The following is a 19252-nucleotide window of genomic DNA, read 5'->3' on the forward strand; positions in this document are numbered from 1 at the left end:
TTCATGGCAGAAAATTCTGCTAAAAAATTCTGCTGTATGAACAACAGAGTGGAAATCCCTTTGAACACAATGGGACATTGTTCTGTTCAAATTTTACAGGAGGAATTTCAAGCAGATATTGAGTGGATTCTGCTTCAAATTCCACGTCTATTCCTCAGTGTGCACATACCCCGAGGCTCATTCTTTGGGTATGTGCACACTGAGGAAAAGGCGAGGAATTCAGCTTGAAATTCAGCTCAAAATTCAGCTTGAAATTCCTCCCGTAAAAAATGTGCAGAGCAAAGTCCCATTGTGTTCAATGGGTTTTCTGCTCTGTTGTTCGCACTGCAGAATTTCCGAGCAGAATTTTCTGCTGTAGATCTGCTAGAGGAATCCTATAGAAGTCAATGGGGGGCTTAAATTCTGCTTGAATTCTGCCTGAAAACTTTCAGCTACAATTCCTCGAGAATTGCTCAGTGTGCACATAGCCTTTGGATGGACGGCAGAATCTGCCAAACCATAGAATGAAGCCTATGGAACCAGTGGAGATGCACACGGTTGCGAGTGGGGGTGAGCTGCGGAATCCGTGGTGGGTGACTCACCGGGATTCCATAGTGTGAACATACCCTCAGAGTATGTGCACACTGAGGAATAGGCTTGGAATTTGAAGCAGAATCCACTTTTAATATCTGCTTGAAATTCCTCCCGTAAAATATGAACAGAACAATGTCCCATTATGTTCAAAGGGATTTCCGCTGTGTTATTCACACAGCAGAATTTTTTCATGGACGCTGGGGTGTTTCAAAGAGTTTCCCCTCCCGACATGATTTTGATTCATCATGCTGTCAGTGGACACAGTCCAGTACTTGCATTCAACATCTGTGTCGTCTGTGCTTCACGGACAGAACAAGGGATCTGTGAATGCAGCCTTAAGCATGGATTACAGGGAAACGGACAGCATGGATAACCAGTTTCCCATTGCCGATCACACTGCCGATCACACACAGTGCATACATAACTTCTGTGCGGCTCTGTGATTGGCCGTCTTTATAAAAATCAATTTTTACCCATGTCACCATGCCATCTCCTCCGGCTGTCAATCATTCTGGAGGAGGTGAGTGGCGACCTGAGGATACTGCATCGACCAAAGAGTGAGCCAGGCAGAAGCTGTGCGGGGAGGGTGCAGTGTCACAGAACCACCTCTGTGACACTCAATCGGGTTGTTTTTTGTCATCAAGACGCTGGATCATTTTGCAGCATGGAAGGTACTGTTCATGTAATTGGCAATGGGAAACTAGCAGCTTCAGTTTCCCTTTAAGAGCATATGAAGCAAAACCTACCCCTATATGCCTGTGGAAGTTACATAATGAATTGTGTCACTATGTTAAATATGATGTGCTATGATTTATGCCCTGCATGTGTTTTCAGTAGTACATCATATGTTTAACCTAATCTATAAACAGCTATTATCGAGGCGTAGCCCAGCTTTAACAGCTACATTTGCATATAGATTAAGTGAATCCAGTCCCAGGCGCCTCCGTCATGTACAAGCCACAGCATTCATCTTTCATGTCTGGCCCATAGCTCGTATTTACTTGGCCCCTCCCCTTGCCTTGCTCACAATTTAGAGAAAAGGGGTGGTGATAGGCTTCTCTTTAACTGAGAGAAGAACCTTCTCCTAGAAGCAGCATCAAGACGCAAGAAGCGTCTTACCACGTTTTCATCTCATTACACAGAACGTAATAGAAGAAAGACAGAAATCCTGACACCTTGGAATTAAGCCTGTAGCCATTTATCGCATGTTCCAATTGAAATCTTGACATTTTGAGGACAGAGATAGGTGGGATGGAAAAGTGTAGGTTGCTGTGAAGAGCAATCCTGAGGAAGAGGCACGCAGCAAAAGGGAGGATGCTGCTTGTACATCTCTGCAAGGTCAGGATCGCCCTTTGAGACAGAGCAGCCACCATCAGCGTCGTCTTTAGCGAGATTTTCTCATCTCGCCTTTGTGATTTTAACACCTAGGAGGATCTTCTGTGGCCTTCGGTAAGGAAAATAATGATATTATCGATCTTTCGGATCTCTGTTATCTATTGCCTTTAGATGTTATCGTTTACTGAAAAACCTGGCAGTATTATTTATTTCTGTGTCTAGTATGTGTTCTGACACTATTAATAGAATGTGGTCCTGTTGTTGTTTTTTATGATACAGACGTTCCGGATCATGAACCGTGTCTTCCATGGAACAGGCATAGCTTGCTAGTGTTGGGTGAGGCATAGTCATCATGTCAATAGGGTGATTGTTTATATTTCTCCATTTTTATTAATTATTGGTGTGTGTAGAACGCCTCAGCCCCCTCCCCTTCTTTTCAAAATGAAAATATTGGTGCAAGGGAGGAGGGGACGGCGTTTGGAACATGAGCACCTAAACCACTGAGAACAACGGTGATCACGACAGCATACCATAAACCTACTGTCAAAATGAGCTCATCAGACCGCTGTAATGTATTCAGTGGTAGGAGAAATGTTACATCCTTCAGCCATTTTGAGAAGAGAAAAAGAAAACAAAGAAACACCCTTTCAACATATCTACTGAAAGGAAGTGTGCCCTGATTTTAGCTGTTGGTTGAGGGCTTTTGTAGTACTACTTATTTTTGCCGTTGTTTTCCTTCATTTTTTCATTGCTGAAACATAGTATTAAATGTGATCACCTTTTGTTTATATGGGTGATACTGTATCGCTATTATTGCCTAGCCATGACCACTGTAGCAGCCCTTCATTTTATGTGTACTGTGTTTCTCTCCATTAAAAAAGACAGACTTCCGGTGCTGTGAGAAATGCAGCAGGTGGAGGGACATGACATTATGTTAACTGGGACTGGAAAAGGCTAAATGATTAAAGTTTTCAGTATGAATAACACAATTAAATGGTTTTAATCAAGCAACAGTGACTTTGATAAAGGTTGTATTGGGAATATCCTTTATATATATTGAAACCTGATCAGTCTTGGGTAATAATAAAATAAAATGAGTACTCTCCTAATCATGATTTCAACACAAAAAACATGTACACTCAGTCACTCAATGGCCACATATTGCCTGATTGAGCATTTATTTTTAAAAGGAATTATTCAGAGCTGGGCTGGTGAGTACTCATTTTATTTTGTTTTTACCCTGTGGATAGCTCCTCAAGTTTTGTGTGGTATTTTAACTTGTCTCCATTCACTTCAATGAAACTGGGCTGCAATACTATACACAAAGTGAAGTTAAAATTGGAACTGTATCTGGAAAAGAGCAGATAGCCCCTTTAACCCCTTAAAGGGGATGGCCATGTTTTGTATTGTTTGTTAAAAATTACAGCTCTAACAGTGAAATTGCAGGTTTAAATGTGGCAATGGATTTTTGAAACAGTTCTGGCCTACTTTTTATATGATACATGATTACCTTACTGTTGGAAAAACTTGCTCTTGATCCAATATGGTGACTTTCAAAATGGTGTCCATATTCCGGACATAGCCGAAAAGATAGGCCCCTTCACTAGGGCTGGGTGAATATGACCTAAATCAACATCACGATTAATTGAACATGTAACCTCGGTTAAGATTATTGAACAATTATTATACCACGCCCCTTTATAGGCCACACCCCTTTATAAGCCACATCTATTTCAGCATACCAAACTGCAAATTTTTGTTTCAGTTATTTTTTTGATAAATTTTTGTTTCAGTTATATTTTTGATAATTGAACTACAGCTAGGATGCTTTTTCTAATAGTAGGATGCATATATCTCTCTATGATATGGCTGGGTTATATGGCCACATTGTTTATTTATTTTTTGCTAAATCTGTCCCTATCTGTACCTATCCCTACTTTTCACAGCAGTAACCCCCTCCCTCCTAGGCTAGGAGAGGAGAGTTTCCATTGTCTTTATATACTGAAGACTTTTGATTCTCCCTGAATTTAATTAATTTTGTGTGCCATTTGGCTTAATTAACTCAAATTTTGTTTTGAATGGTTTTCATTTCAGAAGCAAATTTTGTCCGTTAAGCCCCTTCCCACGTCAGAAAATCTGTCCGGATTTCTTATTAGGAAATCCGGACACATTTCCTCACCCATTGGGCAAAGACACCCTTCAGGATATTTTCTAAACAATATTGTAAACAATCCCCCTTCCCAATACCACCTGATATACATGTATACAATACCAGTCTGATATACATGTATAACCTATCTTGCACACTTTTTCTGTTTTTTTTTCTCATTCTTAATGGCTCTTGATATATAGAATCCTCTACCCTCTGTCCACTCAGACCACACTCAGCTTACTCTTACCCCCTCCCTTTTTAGTCACAGGACATGTTATCTCCTCTAAGGGGGCAGGGTTAGCTGTCTATTGACTTGGTAACCCTACCCCCAGGAGACATTATCAACATTATCTCCCTACACCTGTGCTGTTTCCATAGACTTACATGTGACTTACAAAGTTATAGTTCTATCTCTGCTCGTTGTCAGTGGGTGCAGGCATATGTACCTGTCTCTGTGTCACAGCTCTGCATATTAGGCAAAAAAAGGAGAAAAAAGGCGGGGGCGCCTCCTGATGTAGTATAACAAAAAAGATAATATTGCAAGAATAAAGGATGAGTTGCACTCACTAAACAGAGTTGTGCAAGGATAGGCACAACTCTATACAGCACATGGAAGGGAAGAATAGGAGAGACACCGCAGCTCCTGCCGGGGTACGTCAGAGAGAACGTACAATTTGCAATACTGTGTATGAGCCACAACGGGCTACTGGACCATGGAGTCCCGGCTTGATGTGGGCGCAGATGCTCAGTAAACCACACTATTACGTGGTTAATCCGTAAGTTTCAGATTTATTGTAGGCACAACGTGTTTTGGCCGACGAATCAGAGGGGGCCTTTCTCAAGTTCTTGAGAAAGGCCCCCTCTGATTCAGCGGCCAAAACGCGGTGTGCCTACAATAAATCTTCAACTTACGGATTAACCACGTAATAGTGTGGTTTACTGAGCATCTGCGCCCACATCAAGCTTGGACTCCATGGTCCAGTAGCCCGTTGTGGCTCATACACAGTATAGCTCTGCATATTTTAAGTTATAGATGTTCTTAGAGTCTGGATGGAACTAGAATGTTTTCATTCACAGCCAGCAAGCTAAAATCTAAACCTACACTACACCCCCAAGAAAACAGATTTCCTGTTTTCCTATGCAGCACATAACTACACCATGCATGTGTCAGCTCTGCTACATTATCAGCCATTATGGACAGGGGCATAACTACCACTGTAGCAGCCATAGCAGCTGCTATGGGGCCCTCCGCATCAGGGGGCCCTGTTGCCTGCTCCTGCAATACACTGGGCCCCTGAGTTATCATCATTTGTAGCATTAGGTGGCCAAGTGGGCATTCCAAATTCTGCAAATGCCCCTTGAACTGCAAGCAGTCCTGACAAGCCCTTGCAGTTTTATCTAAACTTGACGACTTAGTGGTCAGTCGGGAAGGGGGGGGGGAAGGGGCACAATCAAAAGTTTGCTATGTGGCCCAAGCATTTCTAGTTACGCCCCTGAGTGTGGACTACATATGTGGGTGATGTGATGCAAAATCTGTGAAAAAGAACTGCCCTGTGTTGACAGCAGTGGGTAGGAATGAAAGTTAAGGGAGTGAGCACGCAAATGGACCAATCAGGGAAATGCATGGTGGGAAATGTAGTTTCTTATCTTGGGTATAGAATTGCTTTTAAAACTTGTAACTCAGGAGTGGCTGGCAGCAGCTAGAAAGACAGGAGATGGCTCAAAATACTCAGGGGGGCTTGGTTAGTAAGACCAGCTAGCATTTAATTTTTTTGCTGTTAGTAGGATAACCCCTTTGCTCTTAGTAGGATAACCCCTTTAACCCCTTAGCGTCCCATGACGTACCTGGTACGTCATGGTGGCACAGGGGGAGTTCAGAGAGGGGTCCCGGTGGAACCCTGCTCTGAACGGCGCCGCTCCCGGCTGCTATCTGTAGCCGGGGAGTGCCTCTATTAGCCGGCGCGGGTCCCGTTGCCGCGCCGGCTAATTAGGCATTTCAATACAGCTGTCAAACCTGACAGCTGCATTGAAATGTTTTGTACCGCACGTCCCTGGTGTCTAGTGGGTCGGATCGCGATGGGGGGAGATCCATTCTTTTGCCCGTGCCGTGCCTCAGCGTCGCAATGTAGCTGATCCCAGTTCGGCAGTAGGTTGCTGTGGCCTGCAGCAGGCCAAAGCAATCTATTACCGATCAAATTGATCTTTGCTGTGTATATACACAGCATTGATCTCTATGAGAGATCAGTGCTGTGTATATACAAGTCCCCCAGGGGGACTTATAGTTAATGTAAAAAAAAAAGTAAAAAAGTGTTTTTATTAATAAAAAATCCCCTCCCCTTTTAAAAGTCCAAATCATCCCCCTTTTCCCATTTTATAAATATAAATAAATAATCAAATAAACAAAATGTTTGGTATTTCCGTGTGCGTAATCGCCCAAACTATTAAATTATCACATTCCTGATCTCGCACTGTAAACGGCGTCAGCGCAAAAAAATTCCAAAGTGCAAAATTGCGCATTTTCGGTCGCATCAAATCAAGAAAAAATTTAATAAAAAGTGATCAAAAAGATGAATATGCGCAATCAAGGTACCGATTGAAAGTAAACATCATATCGCAAAAAATGACACCTCACACAGCCCCATAGACCAAAGGATAAAAGCACTATAAGCATGGGAATAGAGCGATCTTAAGGAACATATATCTGTCAACAATGGTTTGAATTTTTTAAAAGCCACCAAATAAAATAAAAGTAATACATGTTACATATCGTTGTAATCGTACTGATGTGAGGAACATGAATAACTAGTCAGTTTTACCATAGGGCGAACGGCGTAAATGCAAAACTCCCCGAAATCAAAACAAATTCCTTTTTTTTTTTCAATTTGACAGCGCAAATGATTTTTTTTTTGTTTCGCAGCATATTTTATAGGAAAATAAAGTCTGTCATTGCAAAGTACAATTGGTGTCGCAAAAAATAAGGGCTCGAGTGGGTCTCTAGGTGAAAAAATGCAACTGCTGTGGCCTTTTATGTGTAATCAATTTTTATTAGTTTCAATGGAAGACAAAAACAAAACACAAAACAGTATACACAGAGGGTCCATTGTAACAAATGTAGGACCAGAAGAATGACATAAAAGAGGACACATAACACATCATAAACAAAAGTCCGCTGTGAGCTGGAAGTGAAATGAAGAGGGCACCTATAGGAGCACTCGGTGATAGGACATAACATTATGCCTGGGGGTGGGCGCAACCTGCTGACTCAACAGGTAGTCCATGAGTCGGAGACCCCTAAATGTTCCCTCCGACTGGCACAATGATGACCAAGCGCCCCCCCAGAACCATTAATAGTTTAATAATCAGAAGTCTCACCGGACCCAGAGGGCCACTACCAATATAAGAAAACTGCAGCGGGACAACCAGTACCAAAACATTCTATAAACGAGAAACCTCGGTTGGAGGTTAGGAGAGATAAAAGGAAAAAGAAAAGCAAAGGAAGCAGAAAAACAGACAGACAGGGGACGGGGCATAACAGGAGGGAAAAGGAGGGGGGGGGGGGGGAGGGAAAAGCTACCCCGACCAAGAGGACCAACCCCCTATAGGGTTAAGAAAGGAAATCGTGAATCCGAGAAACTCATCGGGTCACCCCCTCAACAAACAATGTTTGGAAGGCAGGAGTTTCTCTAAAGAGCAACCAAGGCGTCCAGACCATCTTATATCGCTTAGTGGACCCCATAGCCTCAGCCGATAGCTCCTCCATGCGGTGTAGGTGCGACATTTCGGCCTGCCACTCCGCCATGGTGGGGATCTGCGTAGAGCGCCAGTGACGGGGGATGACCGTCCGAGCCGCAGACAGACAGAAACGTAAAATACTCTTCTTCTGTCGGCCTATAGCGCCAGGGAGAATAGATAAAAGCGCCACCTGGGGAGTCTTGGGCGCTGTCCGCCCTGATATTAACCGATAAGCATCAAAGACACCCGACCAAAACGGAGTCAGCTTGTCGCACCCCCACCACACGTGGAGCATGGTGCCCCTTTCACTGTTACACCACCAGCAGATATCAGATACCAACGGGAACATAGAGTGCACCTTCGTCGGGACCCGATACCATCGGGACAGTACCTTATAGTTCCGTTCCTGTGCAGAGCAGGCCGTGGACAATTTGTGGGTGAAAATGTGTGCTTTCTGTCTATCCTCAGGTGAGATTGTAGCAGCTAGGTCTCTCTCCCAAGCAGACCAGAACCCAGGGGGGTCGTCCACGCCATCCTGCTGAAGAAGGCGATATATCACAGAGATACAGTGCTCAGGGGGAGAGTCCAAAAGAAATAGGGATTCAAAGGAGGTAGGGGTAGACATCAGGGAGCTGCGACCCCCACGAGGGCTAAGGTAGGAGCTGAGCTGTGAGTATTCAAGCCAGGAGAGCATGGTGGAGCCAGCGCGCATCCGCAGATCCTCAAGGGAGGGAAGGGGTTTGTCGCCCAACACAGTCTGGAAGCAGGGATTATCCTGGGCCTGCCAAAGCAAAAGCGTGTCTTTCCCGTACGCTGGGGGGAAGTCAGGGTTATGGAAGAGTGGGGTGAGTGGGCTATAGGGTCTGGAAAGAATGTTACCCCGCACTAGGCGACGCCATAATTGCAATGCAACTCTGGGTAAGGGGAAGTCCGGTGAGAAAGGCGGAGCGACAGTCAGGGGGAGCCATGGAACATTAGATATAGGGTGCTGTGTCTCCATTTGTTCAAGCCTAACCCAGTGTTTTGAGCCGGCGCTATACCGCCAGTCTAATAGGCGCATGAGAATGGAGGCCCGATGGTACAGGCGCAGATCGGGTAAACCTGTGCCCCCATCTGACTTGTGTCGGGAAAGCGTGGAGTATTTAATCCTAGGGCGAGAACTATTCCAAATGAACTTCAGGAATGCTGTACGCAACCTGCGGAAAAAGATGGGGGGGGGGGGGGCATGATAGGGGTAGTTTGAAAGATATACAGGAACCGGGGGAGAATGTCCATTTTTATAACATTAACTGCTGTGGCCTTTTAAACATGAAGTGGAAAAAGCAAAAGGGCAAAAACGAACATTGGCTTTGACCTTTAGGGGTTAATCAGTCCATTAGTGTGAACCTACACTACAGAATGCTGTCAGATTACTTCACGATTTATGTACAGTGGCCTGTAACTGGGATTGGAGGCTTCCTGGCATGCATCCACCATCTATTTCTTGGAAGGCTAATTGGAATTTATACCTGGTGCTTTTGGACCCCTATTGTATGGTATGTCTGAGAGATATGTCAATCGAGAGAAGTTGCACTCAGTACATTCCTCTCTTAGCTTTGTGTCATGTGATGAGATGGGCAGCACAATGGGGAAACATGTGGTCTTCTTCCTGCTCATCTACAGATCAGTCAGGGTTTAAACACTTTAATTTTGACTGATAAAAAACTTTTGACATGTCAAAAGTTTTTTTTTCTGGTGACAGGTACATTTTAACTTCCAGGGGATTAATTTGGGTAGAGAGCTGACCCGTTAAAAGCCCTATTACACAAGATGTTGTAACCAGGGCCGTATTTGTCACTAGGCACCCGTGGTCCGGTGCCTAGGGCGGCGCCCTGGGGGGGGCGGCACCCGCAGGGAACACTTTTTTTATTATTAAAAAAAAAAAAAAAAAAAACGTCCGTAGACACCGGCCCACGGGTGCCTAGTCCGCGCCGGGGGGGGGGGGGGAGGTGTGACGGAGCGGCCGGGAGAAGGATGGGCAGGCAGGCTGGTTCCCTCCCCCCATGCAGCGCCGAGGTCCGAGGTCCGGGGTCCGGGGTGCAGGGCTGGTGTTGAGCTTCCGGCACACACAGTGTGACAGAGGCCGGAAGCTCACAGCTGCAGCCCCGCGGTCCCGGATCTTCTCTCCTGCTCGGCGGCGCTCACGTGATGTGACGTCATCGCCTAGCAGGAGAGAAGATCCAGGAACGCGGGGCTGCAGCTGGGAGCTTCCGGCCTCTGTCACACTGTGTGTGCCGGAAGCTCAACACCAGCCCTGCACCCCGGACCTCGGACCTCGGCGCTGCATGGGGGGAGGGAACCAGCCTGCCTGCCCATCCTGCTCCCGGCCGCCCCGTCTCCCCCCGGCCCCCCTGCAGCCTCTCCCCTGCCCCCCCAGCCTCTCCGCCTCTCACCTGCCCCCCCAGCCTCTCACCTGCCCCCCCAGCCTCTCACCTGCCCCCCCAGCCTCTCACCTGCCCCTCAGCCTCTCACCTGCCCCCCAGCCTCTCACCTGCCCCCCAGCCTCTCCCCTGCCCCCCCAGCCTCTCACCTGCCCCCCAGCCTCTCCCCTGCCCCCCTGCAGCCTCTCCCCTGCCCCCCTGCAGCCTCTCCCCTGCCCCCCCAGCCTCTCCGCCTCTCACCTGCCCCCCCAGCCTCTCCCCTGCCCCCCCAGCCTCTCCGCCTCTCCCCTGCCCCCCCAGCCTCTCACCTGCCCCTCAGCCTCTCACCTGCCCCCCAGCCTATCACCTGCCCCTCAGCCTCTCACCTGCCCCCCCAGCCTCTCACCTGCCCCCCCAGCCTCTCACCTGCCCCTCAGCCTCTCACCTGCCCCCCCAGCCTCTCACCTGCCCCTCAGCCTCTCACCTGCCCCCCCAGCCTCTCCCCTGCCCCCCAGCCTCTCCCCTGCCCCCCCAGCCTCTCCGCCTCTCACCTGCCCCCCAGCCTCTCCCCTGCCCCCCTGCAGCCTCTCCCCTGCCCCCCCAGCCTCTCCGCCTCTCACCTGCCCCCCCCCAGCCTCTCCCCTGCCCCCCCAGCCTCTCCGCCTCTCCCCTGCCCCCCCAGCCTCTCACCTGCCCCTCAGCCTCTCACCTGCCCCTCAGCCTCTCACCTGCCCCCCCCAGCCTATCACCTGCCCCTCAGCCTCTCCGCCTCTCACCTGCCCCTCAGCCTCTCCCCTGCCCCCCTGCAGCCTCTCCCCTGCCCCCCAGCCTCTCCGCCTCTCCCCTGCCCCCCCAGCCTCTCACCTGCCCCTCAGCCTCTCACCTGCCCCCCCAGCGTCTCCGCCTCTCCCCTGCCCCCCCAGCCTCTCACCTGCCCCTCAGCCTCTCACCTGCCCCTCAGCCTCTCACCTGCCCCTCAGCCTCTCACCTGCCCCCCAGCCTCTCACCTGCCCCCCCAGCCTCTCACCTGCCCCTCAGCCTCTCCCCTGCCCCCCCTGCAGCCTCTCCCCTGCCCCCCCCCAGCCTCTCCCCTGCTCCCCCCAGCCTCTCCGCCTCTCACCTGCCCCTCAGCCTCTCACCTGCCCCCCAGCCTCTCCCCTGCCCCCCTGCAGCCCCCCCCCCGCCCCCCCCAGCCTCTCCGCCTCTCACCTGCCCCCCAGCCTCTCCCCTGCCCCCCTGCAGCCTCTCCCCTGCCCCCCCAGCCTCTCCGCCTCTCCCCTGCCCCCCTGCAGCCTCTCCCCTGCCCCCCTGCAGCCTCTCCCCTGCCCCCCCGCAGCCTCTCCCCTGCCCCCCCAGCCTCTCCGCCTCTCACCTGCCCCCCCAGCCTCTTACCTGCCCCTCAGCCTCTCACCTGCCCCCCAGCCTCTCACCTGCCCCCCCCAGCCTCTCCCCTGCCCCCCCCCCCAGCCTTTCCCCTGCCCCCCCAGACTCTCCCCCTAACCCTCAGCCTCTCCCTGGTCCCCAGCCTCTCCCCTGGTCCCCAGCCTCTCCCCCCTGCATTCTCAGCCTCTCCCCTGCCCCCAGCCTCTCTCCCCTGCATTCTCAGCTGCTCCCCAGCCTCCCAGCCCCTTCCCCTGACCCACAGCTTCTCCCTCTGACCCCAGCCTCTCCCCCTGAATCCCAGCTTTTTCCCTGCCCCCCTACCGCTCCCCCTGACCCCCAGCCTCTCCCCCTGAACCCCAGCTTCTCCCCTGCCACCCTAGCTGCCCCTCCCTGCTGGTCCCCTGCCCCCCAGCTGCTCTCCCTTTCCCCCAGCTGCTCTCTCTTTCCCCCAGCTGCCTCCCTTCCCCAGTCACCCCCAGTTGCCTCCCTTCCTCAGTCACCCCTAGCTGCCTCCCTTCCCCTGTCACCCCCAGCTGCCCCCCTTCCCCAGTCCCCCCTGTCGCCCCAGCTGCCTCCCTTTCCCAGTCACCCCCAGCTGCCTCCCTTTCCCAGCCCCCCCCCAGCTGCCCTCCTGCCCCAGTCACCCCCAGCTGCCCCTGCAGACAAGTTGTGGTCGGAGAAGTCTTCATGATGCTGCGCCAGATGGAGAAGAAAGCAAAAAGTTAGCAACAGCAATTCGAGAAGACGTCACCTGTGAGTCATTAGTAACTGCACTGTAATCACTTCTATAGTGTGCAGAGCCTGTGTACCATTGGGGTCTTTAAGGGTCAGTTTATTGTTTTCGGTAGTGTACTGACACAGCCCTGCGGTCACTACAGTACACTAGTGCAAACTTTTAAACTAGGACCCAACTACAAGAGCTGCAGGCACTACAACTCCCAGCATATCCTGAGGGCTGCAGACTGTCAGTACTTGCTGGGAGTTGTAGTGCCTGGAGCTGTTGTAGTTGGGTCCTAGGTGCATCATACACTGGATGCTTTGTGGCATATAAGAATACATAGATCTGTGGGGGCTCAGTGTAGGGAAGTGACCCCAGAACATCACTAATAGGGGATAGAACAACAACATCTCCCCCCCCCCCCCCTATTAGTGATGTTCTGGGGTCACGTCCCTGCACTGAGCCCCCACAGATCTATGTATTCTGATCTCCCGCAACGCCTCCAGGACCCAACTACAACAGCTGTAGGCACTACAACTCCCAGAACAGTCTGCAGCCCTCAGGATATGCTGGGAGTTGTAGTGCCTGCAGCTGCTGTAGTTGGGTCCTAGGTGCATCATACACTGGATGCTTTGTGGCATATAAGAATACAGAGATCTGTGGGGGCTCAGTGCAGGGAAGTGACCCCGGAACATCACTAATAGGGGATAGGGGGAGATGTTTTTGTTCTATCCCCTATTAGTAATGTTCTGGGGTCACTTCCCTGCACTGAGCCCCCACAGATCTCTTTATTCTTATATGCCACAAAGCATTCAGTGTATAGGACCCAACTACAACAGCTGCAGGCACTACAACTCCCAGCATGTACTGACAGTCTGCAGCCCTCAGGATATGCTGGGAGTTGTAGTAAAGTACAATCCTATGATAACTGCGGCTGTAGACAGATGTATTGTATTGCTGGACCCTCAGGGCTGATGGTTGTCACCCACAGATTGCAGCCACCAGGAGACTCTGCACACAGTGATTTATTACAGGGTTGTCCTCTCAGAGACTACAACTCCCAGCATACCCTGAGAGCTGTATAAATGTAGGGATTTGTCACAGATACAGATGAATTCAGGAAAGGAGCGGGTCAGCATGTCGTGTCTCACTGGTTGTATATTGGTGGCTCCAGGTCCCCCAGTCCAACACTGGACAGAACCAGTCCCCCGGCCTCCTTCCTTCCTCCATCACGTCTGTTTGATGAGAACAGCGGGCATCAAGCAGAGCGGCACCCAAGTGCCAGGGTATATACCATGCATGTACAGTAACGGCGCGGCGGGGGGGGGGGGGGGTGAGGGGGGGCGCCTCTGCGTGCAAAGTGCCTAGGGCAGCATGAACTCTAAATACAGGCCTGGTTGTAACACAGTTGTACTTGGCCAATTACCATTCATTCAGATGATAATCGTCTGGTATAATAGGACATGCTCAGTGTCAGCGGATCATGGTCTTTCAACATGTCAAAACAGCATGATCATCTCAGTGACAGTCTGCTGCTTGTCGCACTGCTGACTTCAATGTGCAGCCTGAACAATCCAGCTAGCCCCTCCCGTTGCTCCCTGCAAATCCTCATGCTGTTCCCTGCTCACTGTCTGTGCATGTAATAGCACAGGCAGGGAGCAGGAAACGAGGGGGAAGCGAGCGCTGACCTGACAGGTCAGTGCTTGCTTCCCCCTCATTATTGTGGTCTTAACTCCAGAGGGCCTAAATGAATGTCTTACATATTCCTGCTTTAAAATCCCCCGTTTTGATATCCTCTAATGTAAAGCCTTTAACAGTACAGTTTGGGCCTCTATTGTTTTGATGAAAATATCTCTCTTATAATTAACGTGTACTTGTAATAACTAAATACACACAGATGTTAGTACAGGGCAGTTTCTAGGTCTTTTTGGCAACAGGGCGACTCTTGATAAAAGCGCCCCCCCCCCCCCCCCCCCCCTTCAGTCCTGGGGAAGAAAGGGGGGCTATTATCAAGATTCGGGTTAATAGGAAGAAGCAGTGTGTGTATTATGGAATAGAGCAGTTCTGCACCCCTGACAAATAATGTTCTCCTGAATAGAAAAACATCATTCAGTGACTCACAGGTGAAGTCTTCCTTGATCTGAGGCGTCACTTTCGTTTTCCTCTCCTTCTGGCCTGGACCTCCATGATGATTTCTTGCAGTTAGAATTCGTCTCTTCAGAACCTGCGAGACAAACATCTCAATCTTTGCACTTCTTCAGCAACTTTCTTCCCTTTTCCCACTTATAGGGTCTCAAAATGTAATAATTGTGCTGTTTGGTGCAGTAAAGTCAGTAGGTATGCGAGTTACCCTTTGTATGCTGTGCCACTATATAGTAATAATGTCACCCTGCACTCAACCTATATAGTAGTAATGCCCCCCTGCACTCCCCCCATATGTCCCCCTGCACTTCCTATATAGTAATAATGTCCCCATGCATTGCCCCTATATACTGGTAATGTCCCCCTGCATTGTCTCCATATAGTAGTAATGTCCCCCAGCAATGCCCCATATAGTAGTAATGTCCCCCAGCATTGTCTCCATATAGTAGTAATGTCCCCCTGCATTGTCTCCATATAGTAGTAATGTCCTCCTGCATTGTCTCCATATAGTAGTAATGTCCTCCAGCAATGCCCCATATAGTAGTAATGTCCCCCAGCATTGTCTCCATATAGTAGTAATGTCCCCCAGCATTGTCTCCATATAGTAGTAATGTCCCCCTGCATTGTCTCCATATAGTAGTAATGTCCCCCTGCATTGTCTCCATATAGTAGTAATGTCCTCCTGCATTGTCTCCATATAGTAGTAATGTCCCCCAGCACTGCCCCCATATAGTATTAATGCCCCCCAGCACTGCCCCCATATAGTAGTAATGTCCCCCAGCATTGTCCCATATAGTAGTAATGTCCCCCAGCATTGTCTCCATATACTAGTAATGTCCCCCTGCATTGTCCCATATAGTAGTAATGTCCCCCTGCATTGTCTCCATATACTAGTAATGTCCCCCTGCATTGTCCCATATAGTAGTAATGTCCCCCTGCATTGTCTCCATATAGTAGTAATGTCCCCCAGCACTGCCCCCATATAGTATTAATGCCCCCCAGCACTGCCCCCATATAGTAGTAATGCCCCCCAGCACTGCCCCCATATAGTAGTAATGTCCCCCAGCATTGTCCCATATAGTAGTAATGTCCCCCAGCACTGCCCCCATATAGTAGTAATGTCCCCCAGCACTGCCCCCATATAGTAGTAATGTCCCCCAGCACTGCCCCCATATAGTAGTAATGCCCCCCAGCATTGTCTCCATATACTAGTAATGTCCTCCTGTACTGCACCCATATCACCATACATACTCCCCTTTGGTTGCCCCCAGTGTAACTCCACCTCCCCTTGTATGTATATTAAATTACCCCCCTCGGACCCCTTGCATTAACCCCTCAGTCTCCACAGTAATGCCCAAAGTCCGAATAATGTGCAAAGTCTACGTTTAAAAAAACCCAAAACACTCACCTGTTCTCCGTTCCAGCGCTGATCGGCCTCATCCTCCTGTAGTCTGTGGCTTACAGGTCTTCTCCTACAGGCGGTGCATGATGAAATGACGTCATCACGCATGGCCCGCGGGAGAGGACGTGCTCCGTTCTTCTGTACAGGAGCAGGCAGTCCCTGCTTCTGTACGCACATTACGTAATAATCTACGAAATGTACGTACAGGAGCAGGGATTTCGCTCCTCCTGTACTGTAGTGAGTGGCAATGCGTACATTGTACGCATTGCCACTTACTTTTCACAGTTTTGAGCGGCTGAGTGGGCAGCCGGCGGCAGTGTGCAGGGCTTCCCTTTCAGCTGTGTGGCCGCACACCGTGCAGCTTAAAGGGAACACTGCCTGAGAATCTGCCGCCCCCTTCAGGACTGCAGAAGCGGCACCTAGAGGTGAGGGGGGAGATGTGGGAGGTGAGCGGGGAGATGTGGGAGGTGAGGGGGAGATCCAGAAGGAGGGGGCGCCACCGGGGGGTCCGTTTTACCGCCCTTAGGGAAGGGGGTTGGCAGGGGTGCTGATGATGCTGTGAGTCCGGGTGGCTTGTCGGGCCCTCCTGTGCGCCCCCTAGCGTTCGGCGCCCCGTGCGGTGGCCCGGCCCGCCCGGTTATAGAAACGGCCCTGTGTTAGTATTACCATTGAATATTTCTGAGATTCTACCGATAAGGAAGGGATTAACCCCTTGCCTCCGCAGCCTGTTTTGTCCTTAATGACCAGGCTCATTTTTCAAAATCTGACCTGTCTCACTTTATGCGCTTATAGCTCAGTGATGCTTTAATATATGCTAGCGATTCTGAGACTGTTTTTTCGTCACATATGGCACTTTATATTAGTGGCAAAATTTGGTCACTACTTTGTGTGTTTTTTGTGAAAAACATCAAAATATCATGAAAAATTAGAAAATTTTGCATTTTATGAACTTCTGAAATTCTCTGCTTCTAAAAAAGGAAGTCATAGCACATAAATTAGTTACTAAATCACATTACCAATATGTCCTCTTTATTCTGGCATAATTTGGGAAACATATTTTACTTTTTTAGGGTGTTATGGGGCTTAGAAATTTATTAGCAAATTTATCACATTTTGTGAAAGTTTCCAGAACTGATTTTTTTAGGGACCAGTTCTTTTTTTAAATAGATTTAGAAGTCTGGTATCCTGAAAACCCCCATAAGTGACCCCATTTAGGAAAATAGACACTTTAAAGAATTAATCTAGGGTTATAATGAGCATTTTAACCCTACAGGGGCTGGAGGAAAGTATTCACAATTAGGCCGTAAAAAATTGAAAATGAAAATTTTCAAATAATATATACGTTTAGATTAAAGTTTCTCGTTTTCAAAAGGAACATGAGTAAAAAAGCATGCCAAAATCTGTAACGCAGGTTCTGAATACAATGGTACCCCATATGTGGGCATAAACCACTGTATGGGCACAGAGCCGGACTCAGAAGGGAAGGAGCGCCAATTAGCTTTTTTAATGCAGATTTTGCAGAAGAAATTTCTGAGCGCCAGGTGCGTTTGCAGAGCCCCTGTAGTGTCCGCAGAACAGAATCCCCCCAAAAGTCACCCCATTTTCGAAAGTACACCCCTCAAAGAATTCATCTTTGGGTAGGATGAGCATTTTGACCCCACAGGTATTAGAGTAAGTATTCAAAATTAGACAGTAAAAATGAAAAACTCAAATTTTTCCAATAATATGTTCGTTTAGTTTGAAATTTCTCAATTTCACAAGGAACATGAGAGAATCCGCACCCCAAAATTTGTAACGCAGGTTCTCCTGAGTACAACGGTACCCCATATGTGGGCATAAACCACTGTATGGGCACACAGCCGGGCTCAGAAGGAAGGGAGCGCTATATAGCATTTTCAGTTCAGATTTTGCTGAAGTAGTTTCTGAGCGCCAGGTGCGTTTGCAGAGCCCCTGTAGTGTCCGCAGAATAGAACCCCCCCTAAAGTCACCCCATTTTGGAAAGTACACCCCTCAAAGAATTCATCTTGGAGTGTGGTGACCATTTTGACCCCACAGGTATTAGAGGAAAGTATTCAAAATAAGACAGTTAAATTGAAAAACTCGAATTTTTCCAATAATATGTTCGTTTAGTTTGAAACTTCTCAATTTCACTAGGAACAGGGGAGAAGCTGCATACCAAAATCTGTAACGCAGGTTCTCCTGAGTAGAATGGTACCCCATATGTGGGCATAAACCACTGTGTGGGCACACAGCGGGGCTCAGAAGGGAAGGAGCGCCAATTACCATTTTCAGTGCAGATTTTTCCGCAGAAGTTTCTGAGCGCCAGGTGCGTTTGCCCCTGTAGTGTCAGCAGAATAAACCCCCCCCAGAAGTCACCCCATTTAGGAAAGTACACCCCTCAAATAACTCATCTTGGGGTGCAGTGAGCGGTTTGACCCCACAGGTATTAGAGGAAAGTATTCAAAATAAAACAGTAAAAATGAAAAACTCGACTTTTTCCAATAATATGTTCGTTTAGTTTAAAATTTCTCAATTTCACGAGGAATGGGAGAAAAAACGTACCCCAAAATCTGTAACACAGCTTCTTCTGAGTAAAACGGTACCCCATACGTGGGCATAAACCACTGTATGGGCACACAGCAGGGCTCAGAATGAAGGGAGCACCAATTTGCTGGAGCAAAACCACAGCTAGTAATAGTTATTAGAATAGCATAGTTACTAAAATACAATAAAAAAATGAGATTACAGGTAATGTGGGGTGGTCACGGGCAACCTGGGGTGGTCACGGGCAACCTGGGGTGGTTACGGGCAACATGGGGTGGTTATGGGCAACCTGGGGTGGTTACAGACCATCTGGGGTGGTTACGGGCAACGTGGGGTGGTAACGGGCCACGTGGGGTGGTTACGGATAAACTGAAGTGCTTATAGGTAATCTGGGATGGGTACCTGTAATTTGGGGTGGTTACAGGCAATCTGGCATGGTTAAGGGCAATCTGGAGAGGGTCACTAGCAATTTGGGGTGGTCGGAGGCAACGTGCGGTGGTCGGGGGCAACCTGCGGTGGTCGGGGGCAACGTGCGGTGGTCAGAGGCAATCTGGGGGAATTACGTGTGATTAGGGGCAACCTGGGGGGGTTACAGACAATCTGCGGTGGTTACGGGCAACATGGGGTGGTTACAGACAATCTGTGGTGGTTACGGGCAACATGGGGTGGTTACAGACAATCTGGGGTGGTTACAGATAAACTGAAGTGCTTATAGGTAATCAGGGGTGGGTACATGTAATTTTGGGTGGTAACGGCAATCTGGTGTGGTTACGGGCAATCTGGAGGGGGTCACTGGCAACGTGTGTGAGTTAGAGGCAACGTGCGGTGGTTAGAGGCAACGTGTGGTGGTTAGAGGCAACGTGCGGTGGTTA

General features: G+C 49.0%; 1 protein-coding gene across 1 annotated transcript in view; it reads left to right on the forward strand.

The window, feature by feature from the left end:
- The first annotated feature begins 1652 nt into the window (after positions 1 to 1652).
- CTNND2 (catenin delta 2) overlaps positions 1653 to 19252 on the forward strand; it is an 891951-nt gene continuing 874351 nt past the window's right edge. The window contains exon 1 of the mRNA XM_069958560.1: positions 1653 to 2022. The gene's annotated coding sequence lies outside the window, so the exon portion shown is untranslated. The remainder of the gene's footprint in view (positions 2023 to 19252) is intronic.

The sequence above is a fragment of the Dendropsophus ebraccatus genome, chromosome 2 (genome assembly GCF_027789765.1).
Source record: "Dendropsophus ebraccatus isolate aDenEbr1 chromosome 2, aDenEbr1.pat, whole genome shotgun sequence".
NCBI classification, from domain to species: Eukaryota; Metazoa; Chordata; class Amphibia; order Anura; family Hylidae; genus Dendropsophus; species Dendropsophus ebraccatus.